Raw genomic sequence first — 13,971 nt, forward strand, 5'->3', positions numbered from 1 at the left:
GAAAAAATTTGTGTTCCTATAACGTAACCCTAATTTTTGGTGGGCTTATTGTATGCGGACATCAAATTTTTGTTTTTCATCAATAATGGTGCCTAGTAGTTTTGTGTGAGGTTCTACTGTGATGGTTGTGTTATTGAGGGAAGTGATGGTGAAGGAAGTCGTAGCATTAAATATTGATTTAGGCAGGAATAAGATAAGCCTCTTTTTTTTGGATTCAATAAAAGTTGGTAGCTTGTTAACCATCTTTAAATAGAGTGGAAAGATTCTTGGGTGAGGATGTGAAGTTGAGAGAGGTTATCAGAGAAGGAGATGATAGTTGAATCGTCTGCAAATTGTATTAGTATGGAGTGGGTAACAGATGTGTAGAGGTTATTAGTGAAAATGTTAAATACTAAAGGTCCAATGATGGAGCCTTGTGAGACTCCAGTAAGGACTGGGAGGAAGAGGGAGAGAGCAGTATGCCATCTGACTGACTGATGCCTGTTGGATAGATAGCTAGAGAACCAGGAAATTGTTGAGTTGGAGAGGCTGAGGTCAAAAAGCTTAGCTAGAAGTTTTTTTGTGAGAGACAGCATCAAAAGCCATATAGAGGTCAAGGAAAAGGCAAGATGCAAGTCTGTTGTTTTCTCAGGTTCTGGCGATGGTCTGAGTGAAAGAGAGTAGAACAGTGGCTGTGCTGTTGTTTGGGCAAAAGCCGTGTTGTGTGGGTGTTAGATTTTCTTGTAGGAGATATTCTAGTAGTTGTTTATAAATACACTTCTCCAATATTTTTGATAAGGGAGACAAAGTAGCTTTAGATCTGAAGTTGTAGGGGTCAGTGGAGGGTTTTCTTTTGTGTATAGGTATAGTGTAGAACTTCTTCCAAATGTCAAGAATAAAGGATTCTTGTATAGATCTGTTGATTAGTATGGAGCTAGGCTAAACAATAGAGTTTGCAGCTAATTTTAGGAAGATGGTGGGTAGGCTGTCAGCAGAAGGAGACATTTTGCTGAGGAATGATTTTACATATGCAGTGGGGACAAGTTTAAATGAGAAGGAGGTTGGGAGAGAAGTTGGAGAGAGAAGGTTTGTGTTAGAGGTAGAGTTGTCATTTTGAGAAAGGTTTTTGATGGTACTGATGAAGAAGGAGTTGATGAAAGCGGCCATTATCAATGTCAGAGCTATTGGGGAAAGGGTTAGGTGAAGTGGGTTTATTTAGGTGAAATAATTTGTTGACAGTGTTCCAGAATTTTTGGGGGTTAGAGTGACAGTTGGTTAGTGTCTTATGATGGAAGTTTTTCTTGTCATGGTTGATCTGATTTTTGGTTAGGTTGTGGAGTTTCTTGTATCTTTGAAGGTGGGTGGAGGATTTGTTTTTTAACCAGTTTTTCCATGTTTTGTCTCTCTTGTACTTAAGAGAGTGAGTAGATTGTGTAAGCCATGGATTGTAGTTAGAGTTCATTCTTATTTTCCTGATGGGAGACAGAGAGTTTAGGATGTCTAAGAAGATGCTGTTAAATTTTAAAGTAGCTTCTTCCAGGGAGAGATGGTAGAGGAAAGACCAGTTGATTGATGAGAGAGTTTGGTTAAAGAACTCTGGGTTGAAATTAGAGAGCTTATGGCATTCTATGAAACTATGTGATTTACATGATTGGAGAGTGTGTCGTTGGATACAGGAGGGAAGATGGTCACTTAAGGGGTTGGGTGGAGTGCATGGGTTGTGATATAGATAAGTATCCAGTCCAGTGTGGAGCTGGTATTGGTGTGTTTGTTCAGACAGGTTGGGGTATTGATTAATTAGGTGAAGCCATAAAGGTTTATGCTGTAGTTAAGAGGGTCAATGAATGTTGTGTTCCAATCAATGTTAATGTCACCCAGTATTATAGTTTCATAGGAAATAGCTTGTGAGATCCAGGCAAGAAACTGTTCAAGGGTAGGGATGTTGTTACCAGAAGAGATATAAATTGATGCTATGGCTAGCTTCTTATGATTGTTAATTTTGCAATTTCCAATGAGGATTTCAGCAGGATGAAAACTGGGCAGAGAGATTAATAGAGGGGAGAAGGAGAGTTGATCAGAGTACATTATAGCTACACCTTCCCCTTTTTTTGAGAGTCTTATCAAAGCAATACATGTTATATCCAGGAAGCATGATTTTAGGGTCAGAGATGTGAGGTTTTAACCAAGTTTCTGAGAGAGTAAGTACGTCAGGCGAATGAAGAGCTATCCAGGAATGAAGTTCACTGATTTTGTTTGTAATCACCTCATCACAAAAGGTTTCTCATCCATGAAAAAAGAGGTCATTGTTTCCCCCTACTCGTCACTCATTAGACCCATTATAGAATACAGTGCTCCTTTTGGTATGTACCTCACAAGACATCTACAACAACTGGAAAGGCCACAGAAATACCTCATAAAGAGGATTACCAGCCTCAAACAGATGCCCTACGCAGACCGTCTAAAAAACCTCCAGCTGTACTCCATCGCATATCGCCTACTCAGAGGCAATGTCTGCCTAACATACACAACTATGTCAAACCCAGAGCTGTTGGACATGCTCCACTTAAAGAAATCCCAATCCCTCTGAGCTACATGCTCTAGGGACCTAAACCTTGTTACCACAATAAACAGAACATGCTGGAGGGATAGATGCCTGTCTCAGAGACTTCCCATACTCTGGAACAAACTACCTATCTATATCAAACAAAGCTCCTCATTATCACTCTTCAAGAAAAATCTTGATGATTGGATGGGAGATAGGAAATTCACCCCAGGGATCACTTCTGTGGCTCTGCTCGACAGGGGCACAGGAAAATAATGTTCTTGGGTGGCGAAAGCCAGGCTACCTTCTTGGCTAGGCTTATATAGGCCCTAGGGCCAATAGCCTAGTACCTACCTATGAACATACCTATGAACCTATGCTTTGGACGCTTAGAGAAAATATGGTCAGTTTTTTTGATGGATGGGGGGGTTGGTGGAGGAAGATGATGAGTATGTAGGTAGGGAGGGAGAGGGGGTGAAGGGTAAGTGGGGGAGGAGAATTGGAGAAAGGTCCAGAGTTGGGGTGAATATCTCCAAAGAGTGGTAAGTTTAGGGTGAGTAGGTTGAGTGTGGAGATGTTGGGGCTGTAAAAATTAAGTTTAGGTTTACTTTTGGGGGAGAGTAAGGGGAGTTGAATCATTTTTATTTTGTAGAGGATAGTATTTGAGAGGTTGAATAATGAGGAAGGGAGTGAATGTGTAAGCAGCTGTGACATTTTTAATGGATAGGATAGAGTAGGAGAAATGTTGGTAAAGAAGAGGTTGATGAGGTAGGAGGTGAATATTGAGAGAAGTAGAATCAGAGGAGTTATGAAGAAAAAGAGTAGTGTGGTTGAAGTGAAGAGTGAGAGAGTGAGAGGTTTAAAGGATGAGAGAAAAGGCTGGTGTAGGAAGCTAATATGGTGGAAGGGAAATAGGGAGGTTAATACAAGTTCAGTGGCATTTCAGAAGTAAGCTAGTTAGGGTGGATAGGCTGATATAGAAAGTAAGTAGCTTGATAGTATGTGTAAGATAGAAAGGGGATAGGTTGTTTAAAATGGGAGTGTTTAGAGTAGGGGATGAGTGAGTGGATTGGAGAATTAGACAGGAGGTGTGAGTCTTTTAGGTAGGTGCGGTTTATATGGTTAAGGTATAAATCTAGGATATGTGGGGGTGGGTGAGAATGGGGGTAGGGCAGAGGAGCAGAGTGAGCCCCAGCATAGCAAGAGTGAACGAAGCAAGGTTCAGCCTGGATTCAATGTTCATTCATGGCAGCAGTATTCAAAAACCAATCAGTAATCAAACAAAACCAATTACATATGAAACACAACTTTAAAATAAAACTTTTAATTTGTTCCTTCAAACAAGCTGATAAACTAAGTAGTAAGCAGTGAGTTGTAACACTCACACTACAGTGGGAACACCAGAAACAGAATGCAAACGTAAGAAAAAGTAATTGCTATGTGATTAGCGTAAGTGTGTAACTGCACAAGGCTAACACTACTGCTGAAATCTAAGTCCAATAAGCATCAGTTGTAGGATAATGGAGTCTGCAGAGAGCTAATGAAAAAGTAATGAGAGTGTAACTGTTAACTAACCACTGCAGTTAGGAGAGTGACAGCAAACTGGGGGGAGGATCTTGCATTCTAGTGATGTGCAGCAACTAAACAAGATTACAACAAAGTGATGGAAAAATAGTGGAAATGTTTAACATACATAAAATTTGAATTATCTCAGCAGTACCTGTTTCAGCACAGAGGTAACAAATGCAGAGTATCTTCAGGACAGTCGATGATTTAGCAGGTCTGAACTGGTGAGTTAAGAAGACCTATGAAGAGGAGAGAGATGATAAGGCTATGTAAGCACCTGTAATATAATACAAAATATTAACACAATTTTAGTAAAAGTACAAGAAGAGCAAATAAAGGGCAGAGGAAAAGACAAGATGAGAGATATAAAGTGGAAAAGAAAAGCAAGGCTAGGACAAAGGTTAAATAGGCAAGGATGGAAGATAGGATGCAGTTCAAATGAGATATATATACATTGAGGAGAGGCAGGAGAGCACCAAAAAAGTTAACTACATGCAAAATATAAACCAGGAAGCTTTCCTAAACAGAAACAAAAAATAAAAACTTCAACACACTTTATGATATATGATAAAATACAGGAGACAACAGAAGAAGAAGATATACAGGTCAGTACAGTACATCATTAGAACAGTGAGAAATGTAAGCATACACACTTAAGTAAGCATACACAGTTACAAAAATGGAATTTAACCACAGCTTTAGATAAACATTAATACATTATTCATAATACAACCATAGACTCTAAGCACTTTGGTGAAGCTTTTATAGATGTAAACAATTCAGTGATGTCACAAGGTGTTATTGTATAACTGGAAAAGCTTCTTTACTCTTAAAATGTACACATTTACAAACAAGCAGGGAAGGAATCCCTTATTCAATGTTTGCACATCATCAGTACACTAACGGGTAGTCAAAATTCATATAGGGATGTAAAGATGGTGCAGAACACTAGAATGGAATTTCAGATGAACACAGCAACATCGGAGAAGGATAATGCAATAAGCCTATTAGGTAGAGAATAGAAAATTATCCCAAGCACTATAAAATGAGCCTGGATCCAATGTTCATTCATGGCAGCAGTATCCAAAAAACAATCAATAATCAAGCAAAACCAAATACTTATTAAACAAAACTTAAAAAAGATTTTAATTTGTTCCTTCAAACAAGCTGACAAACTAAGTAGTAAGCAGTAAGTTGTAACACGCACACTATAGTGGGAATACCAGAAACAGAATGCAAACATACGAAAAAGTAATTGCTATGTGATTAGCGTAAGTGGGTAACTGCACAAAGCTAACACTACTGCTGAAATCTAAGTCCAATAAGCATTAGTTGTAAGGTAATGGAGTTGGCAGAGAGCTAATGAAAAAGAAATGAGAGTGTCACTGTTAACTAACCACTGCAGTTGGGAGGGGCAAACTGGGGGGGGGGGGCTTGCATACCGGTGATGTGCAGCAACTAAACAAGGTTACAACAAAGTGATGGAAAAATAGTGCAAATCTTTAAACATACATAAAATTTGAACTATCTGAGTAGTATCTGTTGCAACATAGAGGTAACAAATACAGAGCATCTTTAGGCCAGTCAGGGAGTTAGCAGGTCTGAACTGGCTTGTGACTTATGAAGTCATAAAATTTGAATTATCTTTGCATATCTTTTGCAGCATAGAGGTAACAAATAAAGAGCATCTTCAGGACAGTCAGGGAGTTAGCAGGTCTGAACTGGCTCATAACTTAAGAAGCCTTACAGAAAACTTTCAACTGATGTGCATTATGTGAAGCAAAAACAAGCTGAGTGATTGCCGTTTCCCTTGTTGATTCCAACTTGTGAGGCCTGGACCCACCCAGGGGATGAGCTGCAGTAAGCCCTACCCATTACCTGGAAGAAATTAAGATGTGTGACAGAATAAGCTCTTCTGTGCAAGATTTTAATGTAATTTTGTAACTCAATAGACAAACAAAATGTGGTGGTTTCTGAAAAGGTGAAGTGGAGGCTGGACCTAGGACTACACAAACATTGTCAAACATCTACTACATGCATCAACATTCAATAGCAAGACATTCTAGACAGTATTAAGAATCTGATTACAATTATTCCAAGTACTAACAAAAACAAAACTGAAACATATTAGTAAACCAATGTACACTTAATTCTGAGAGCTGAGCCAGTAAGAAATGTCACAAATGATCATCAGCCAAGAGAAAACCTGATTCCATGTCCTCAGGAGAACCACACGAATGTGCAAATCAAATACGTTATTTATTTGTTTAGTACACTGGTAAGTGGGCTGATCCAGAGGTCCTTTTCAGAAACAACCTCGCAAAGACACATATAAACAATGGCATTTCACAGAGAAAATCCATTAAATAACATTTTGGATACTAGAAAAAGCACTTCAGAAGACATAACTTCAGAAATATACACATAAAATGGATGAAGTAAAATATAAACATAAAATATATGTATAAAATTAATCCAGTAAAATGTTTTGGTAAATAACAACTTAAGGTACAAGTAAAGTTATACATTGATTAAACAAACTGAAGATGCCTCATCTAACAAGATCAATATATTGGTAATACAGAGTCTTAGGCCCAGGCTACAAAGAAAATCAGAGATGGCCATATCATTGTTTATGGGTGGAGACCATGATTTTCTTTTTTTGTCTTAAGAGGACAGATCTATAGATCTCAAGAATCTATAAGGGTTGGATCTCAAAAATCTACGAGGGTTGACCAGCATTACATCAGTAATGACAAAGGTCACTGCAATTCACTGTAGCCCAGAGTCTATAATACAGACACAACAGGGTTCTTGACAAAGGACTCTGTGTTCAAAGAATATTTTCCAGGTGAACCTGCACAGACCACCGGACTAAGGCTGGTTCATCTTTAGAGAGAAAATGCTGAGTAACCAAGGTAAAGAAGCAGTGCTAAGACTCTAAGGTGACCCTTAGCATAGAAGTCATAAAGACAGATGCAATGTTTTGTACTGGTTTGGCAATTATGTACTGATATTATAATGTGAAATGCAACATGGATTTGATGTAACAATCAAAATTACAAAAACTGAATGAAAATTAGGTCTGTGGCTCTAACTTTGCATTTGTCATCCAGCCATAATTTTCTTATACTCCTTGACCTGCATACCATATAAACAACTGCAACTAAAGAAGCAATATGCAATAAACTTAGATACTGCTACTACTACTATTACTACTTTTATTACTACAACTACTTCTACTGCTACTGCTACTATAACTACTGATACTACTACTACTGTCACTGTTACTGCTACTACTACTGCTACTATGATTGCTAATGTTACTACTAGTACTTCTACTACTACTTCTGCTACCACTGCTACTGTTACTGCTACTACTACTGCTACTACTTCTACTTCTACTACTACTACTGCTACTGCTGCTACTACTGATACTGCTAATGTTACTGCTACTAGTACTGCTAATGCTACTACTTCTACTACTAATACTGCTACTGTTACTGCTACTACTACTACTGTTAGTACTGTTACTGCTGCTATTACAACTAGTGCACTATTACTATTGCTGCTGCTACTGCTACTACTGCTGCTGATACTTCTACTACTTCTACTGCTATAGCACTACTGCAGCCCATCACTGGTACTCTTAATGCTACATATTCATGACATCCAAACTTCTCACAGTGTGTGTGTGTGTGTGTGTGTGTGTGTGTGTGTGTGTGTGTGTGTGTGTGTGTGTGTGTGTGTAAGCCTTTATGTATAATAAAAAGGCATAAGCACAAAGTGTTCTTCACTCTAGCATATAACAACATACAATGGGAATAGCAGGTGTACTGCATACATGTAAAGTGTATAAAGTTTCAGAATGTCCTATAAAATATACCCCTTTTTCTGGCTGTATTCTTCTCCTCCACCCAATACTGCCAGCAAGGCTGTTATCTTATGTGTCCTTGTCTCACTATTGGTAGTTTCTTCAAGTACTACCAGTGCTGTTCATATGGAAGGTACACAGACAGCATTGCACTACAAGGCAAAAACTCTAAGCAATGGAGTAGACCACTGAAGTCAAAGGATTGTTGTGACATAGAAGCTACTCAATCTATGTTTGAGACTTTGCATTGCAGGCGGTACATGACACTAAGTCCAAATGCCTGCAACATGAATTCCCACAGACAGGTAGAGTCTTTCTGCAGGATGAACGGATGGCAGTGTGGTGTGGCCAAGGACCATGCACATACATTACAGAAGTTTTATTGTGAATTATACATTTCTGTGTCTGGAACAACTGAAATGTAAATTATCCTCTGTTTTGGGGCTGTGCTTCATCAATGCAACTTCACAGCATGCACCCCTTGTCATGTTAGATGTGAAAAGGCTTGCGTAACAGAGTTACTGCCTGTCATCCATGTATTCTCAGATCTCACATACAGGTGGCACTGTGGTGCCAGCCAGCCAACTTCACCTCTATGCCAGCAATGAAACTGAAAGCAGGCTAAATGCCTGCAGTACTAGTACTAACATATAGGAGTAAATATATAATGGATGACTTCAGGTAAAGCTGACAATAAGGCAGCAGGCTTAGCACGTGTCACTAATTACACATGGAAAAGATAATGATATTCATTAACATAAAACGTTAGCAGATCTCATTACCTGCTCCTCCAATAATAGGTATTATTCATAGTTCTTATGTAATGGTGAGTGTAGAAGAGAGGTGACGAAGAGAGTAGAGGCAGAATGGAGTGGGTGGAGAAGAGTGTCAGGAGTGATTTGTGACAGACGAGTACCAGTAAGACTGAAAGGGAAGGTCTACAAGAGGGTAGTGAGACCAGCTATGCTATATGGGTTGGAGACAGTGGCATTGACAAAAAGGCAGGAGTCAGAGCTGGACATGACAGACTTAAATATGTTAAGATTTGCACCGGGTGTGACGAGGGTGGACAGGATTAGAAATAAGTATATTAGTGGGTCAGCCCAGGTTGGAAGGTTTGGAGACAAAGCCAGAGAGGCAAGATTACGTTGAACGTTGGTTTGGTCATGTGCTGAGGAGGGATGCAGAGTATATTGGGAAAAAGATGCTAAGGATGAAGCTGCCAGGTAACAGGAAAAGAGGAAGACCTAAGATAAGGTTTATGGATGTGGTGAGAGAGGACATGCAGGTGGTTGGTGTGACAGAGCAAGATGCAGAGAATAGTAAGAAATGGAAACAGATGATCCGCTGTGGCGACCCCTAACAGGAGCAGCCGAAAGAAGAAGAAGAAGATTCATAGTTCTTATGTTGGTAACATAGGGTGTATTCAATCTCCTGCCATGATGGCATTCCGGGGAATGGAGTTGGAGCTAGAGTTTAGCACTGAGGCAGCACTACAGGATAGTGGAGGCCCTCTGCTATGCTACCTAACATACTTTAGAATCTGAACCTGAACTTGAAAATTCTTTACTACTGGACTAACAGAGAGATTTAGCATATTTGAGAATGCCACTGTAATTCTTAAAGGAAAACTCTACTCTAGAACTAGGAAAAAATCTGTTTTTTAGTCTAGCTTTTTAATTTCCTGATCAATTCTAACACCTCAAAATCACTCTAAGTGCTTTATTTGTAATTTTAGATTATTTTTGACAACATGACTACCAATGGGGCTTGATGTATCAGTGTAATCTTGTTTTTTCTCAACTCTTTCTCTTTCCCATAATGCAATTCAAGTCTGCTTTTTATGACTCATGCCAGGAAGTACTGTGAATTCCCATGCCATTGACATATAATGGGATTTGTGTAAGTCACTGTCATCTTCTACACCTTCTGTAAAAGGACTGCTTCTTTTCTGTCTCTAATCACCCTCATTTATGTTTGGCTCAGAACTTGTTTTGCACTATACTTAGAAGTTATCCAGCTATAGCTTGAAAAGTAGCTAAATTGCAGGCCTTTGTTCATGGTTTTCTTTTGTAGTCCAAGAGGAACTGACAGACTCTCCCCCACACTACTACAGAGGTGTTAAAACTGTCACAGCACTGAAAGACCCTTGCTCCCTACACTAATTCTGCTAATTCCAGATATCAAAAATTGATTAACAAATTGATTAACAAACTTAGACATCTTCTAGTACACTCTTTAGCACAAATTAAACTCCAACCTGACATCTATCCAAACCCAGGTCCCAACAATAACCTCTCACCCAGCCAGCAAGCTTCCCCACCTACCAACCCAACATATGCTATTCACTTCACTACTCACTCCCACCCCTACCCCCTCTTCCAGAAACCTCCAGCCTTAAACCTGCTCTTTACCAATTTCAATCTCCAGAGTATTATAAGAAAAACTAGTGAATTCCATGCATCCCTTGCCACCTATTCACCATATTAAAAACATTGAAGAGACGACAACTGGCTATATCATCATTAGACTAGATAGATTAAACAGAAAAGGTGGCGGAGTCACCATAATGTTTAAGGACACCCTCACCTCAAAGTTGAACAACTACACTGCACATCTCCTGACCTGCCCAACTCTGAAATCCTAACTACTCACCTCGAAATCAACCCAAGCAAAACAATAATTATCATTGCCATCTATCTCCCTCCTTGCAATAAGCTTCCCACCATTGAAATTCTACTTGGGCATCTAACAATTTCAACCAAGAAATTATAATTCTTGGTGATTTCAACCTTGATTGGCCTCCTGCTCTTCCAATAATGCATCCTACTTCCTAAACCTCTTTAACTTCAGCCAAACCATAACCTGTCCAACACATATAGACAAGTGATCCAATAACCAGTCAACACTAGATTGGATATTGACTAATAAACCAACCTAAGTTACCTATCTGGTTGCCTTCCTGACTCCCTCAGTGACCATTCTCTAACCTTTCTGTACAGAAAACATGTACATTTTCATAGCAACATCACTTTCAAATACATCTGCAGCATGAAAAATGTCTCCCTCTGTACTTTTAACCTGCTACTTCAACAATGTGACTGAACACCACTTAAAAACCTCCAACTAAACTGTTCAGTATTTCAACAACACCTTCCTTAAAATACTCAATAACTTTGCTCTCACTAGGAAAGTATGCTCAAAAGCTAACCACCTACCATGGCTAACCACCAACACCAAAGATAAAGTAAACCTCTTAACATATCAACCGTTACGGAATCTAGCTAAGAAACAAATCAAAAAGACAAGCAAACCTACTTTCAAACATGTCAACAGAAGCACCTAAACAACTCCCAAAAATTCTGGCAAAGCATCAACTATCACCTCAGTCCCAGTCGTTCCCCAACCCCTGCCCCAGTCACCTCTAATAACTCCGACCCTATTGCAACTCAATTGAACTCTCACTTTATAAACACTATAACCTCCTGCTAGGCAACCAGTCTAAACAAAGTCTTAAACAAAGGTGAGCTTGTTTCTTCTGCCTTTCTTGAAATATCCAAAGCCTTTGACACTGTCTCCCACCAACTACTACTCAACAAGCTCTCATCCTATGGCCTCAATACATCATCCCTGTCTTGGTTCTATAGCTATCTATCCAATCGACAGCAGGCTACTAAATGGGAGAATAATCTTTCCCCCCTGCTCCCCATCTCTGTGTGTCCCCCCCAAGGTTCCATACTTTGTCCTCTCCTCTTTAGCATATTTACAAACAACCTCAGCTCAGCAACTGAGCCTCCATCATCCAGTATGCTGATGACACTACACTTATCTGCTCAGCCCTCTCACCCCAAGAACTTCAAATAAAAATGCAAACTACTTTTCAAGACATAGAAAAACACCTTGAACATCAACTCATACTAAACACAAACAAAACTAAGATAATAGTCTTTGAAAACAAAAAATGCAGACCATGCCAACACCCTCTCTCATTCCTCTCCTCAAATGGTGCCAAGATAGACCCTACAAACCAGACTAAATGTCTAGGTGTCACAATAGATGAAAATCTAAAATTTGATAAACATATTTCTCTGACAATTAAAAAAGTTCATATCAAACTTGGCACCCTTTACAGGGCTAAACCATTCTTAACTCAAAGCGCCAGGCTGGCCACTGCTAGATCACATCTGTTTTCTACACTCCTCTACCATTCTCATATATTTCCAAACCTGCATAAGTCCAACCTCAATAACCGATAATGCTGTTACAACAAAATTGCCAAGCTTGCCATTAATCATCCGTAAAGGTCTCACCACTGCACTTCTCTCTCCCAGCTCAACTGGTTAGAACTCCCTAACCTGTTATCTCAATCAACTAACCATGGCCCACAAAATAGTCCATCAACCCAACAACTGCCCTGCTCTCTCTAACCTAGTCCAACCTAGTTTTAATCTCAGGTCCCTCAGATCCTCTGACAAACTAATGCTAAAGGTTACACTCTCCCATAACTATCACGGCAACTCCCTCTATTCTTTCAAAATTGCCAAACTCTGGAATACTCTTCCTCAGCCCATTGCAAAAAAATCCATACTATCAAGAGTTCAAACAACTCCTAAAAAACTACCTAGCTAGTCAGTGGTTCTGCTCCTGCCATACACTGGGCTAATTTCCTCCTAACCCTTATCATCTTCTTTCCTTATCCTGCTGCATCTAGCATACTACCTTCCCACTCATCTACATTGCTCATAGCTGTACATTCAGTTGCAACTTCATTAATGTTCCTGTTAATTTTTCACTGTTGTACTGTTGTGCACACTGTTATGTGATTTTGATATTTTCTATGTACTTTGTTATATTTTAATTGCTTCTATTGTTACTGCCGTGGAGCTTTTTTTCCCTGGGCTTCTGCTTGAAACGGGATCCTGGCCCAGTCAGACATTACCTGGTTAACAAATGTAATTCTTCTTCTTTCGGCTGCTCCCATTAGGGGTCGCCACAGTGGATTAACTGTTTCCATTTATTCCTGTCCTCTGCATCTTGATCTGTCACACCAACCACCTGCATGTCCTCTCTCACCACATCCATAAACCTTATCTTAGGCCTTCCTCTTTTCCTGTTACCTGGCATTGAAGACTCAGAACACTGAAAGTGTGCTTCATAACATTGAAAACTAGATTGCACAAGTAAATAAGATCCCTTCCACCTACAACAACACCTAACTAAAAATACACTTTCTACTACATTTCTGCAGGGGGGAAAGCCTCCCTGCACCCCTATAAATTAAATATAGCAACTCCAAGATTGCACTACAGTGGAAAAAAGTTAATTTACTGTAGTGCGATCTTACAGTTGGTATATTTAATTTACGGGGGTGTGCAGGAGGGTTTGCCCCATGCAGAAACTTAGTAGAAAGTATGTTTGTTAGTTAGGTGTTGTTACTGGTAGAGAGGATGTTATTTACATATGCACTGTAGTTTTCAATGTTATAAAGCACACTTTCAATGTTCTAAGTTTTCAATGTTTTGGGTTTTCATTGTTTTGGGATTTAGATGTTTTGGTCTCAATGTTATGAAATTCAACTTTATGAAATTTCAATGTTATGAAGTAGGCTCCTGATATGATATGATATGTTTGATGTAACTGTAATTACAAGTCAAGGCAAATGTTCTAACAGACAAAACTTGGAAATGTTGCTTCTAGCACAAATAACGTAGCCTCCTTCACCTTTATATTCATTCACCTTTATATATAGTCACCTTTACATTTATTTTTTCATTTCATCTTTTGTATGACTAGAGTGCAATAAGTCTGTAGCCTTTTTCAGGGACAGTATTATTTTACTGACTAAGGGAATCAGCCAAGACATTAGGCATAATGTATGGTCAACTTTATTGCTTGCCTTTATATTTTGCTTATTTTTCTTTTATTGTATTTCACATATTGTACTGCTTTGTTATTGTCTTAATATTTGTAACCATTGTTCATTTTTTTAATTCTGTTTAATGTGTACTGT

The sequence above is a fragment of the Protopterus annectens genome, chromosome 2.part1 (assembly GCF_019279795.1).
Source record: "Protopterus annectens isolate FY-2018-M chromosome 2.part1, PAN1.0, whole genome shotgun sequence".
Classification (NCBI taxonomy): Eukaryota; Metazoa; Chordata; order Ceratodontiformes; family Protopteridae; genus Protopterus; species Protopterus annectens.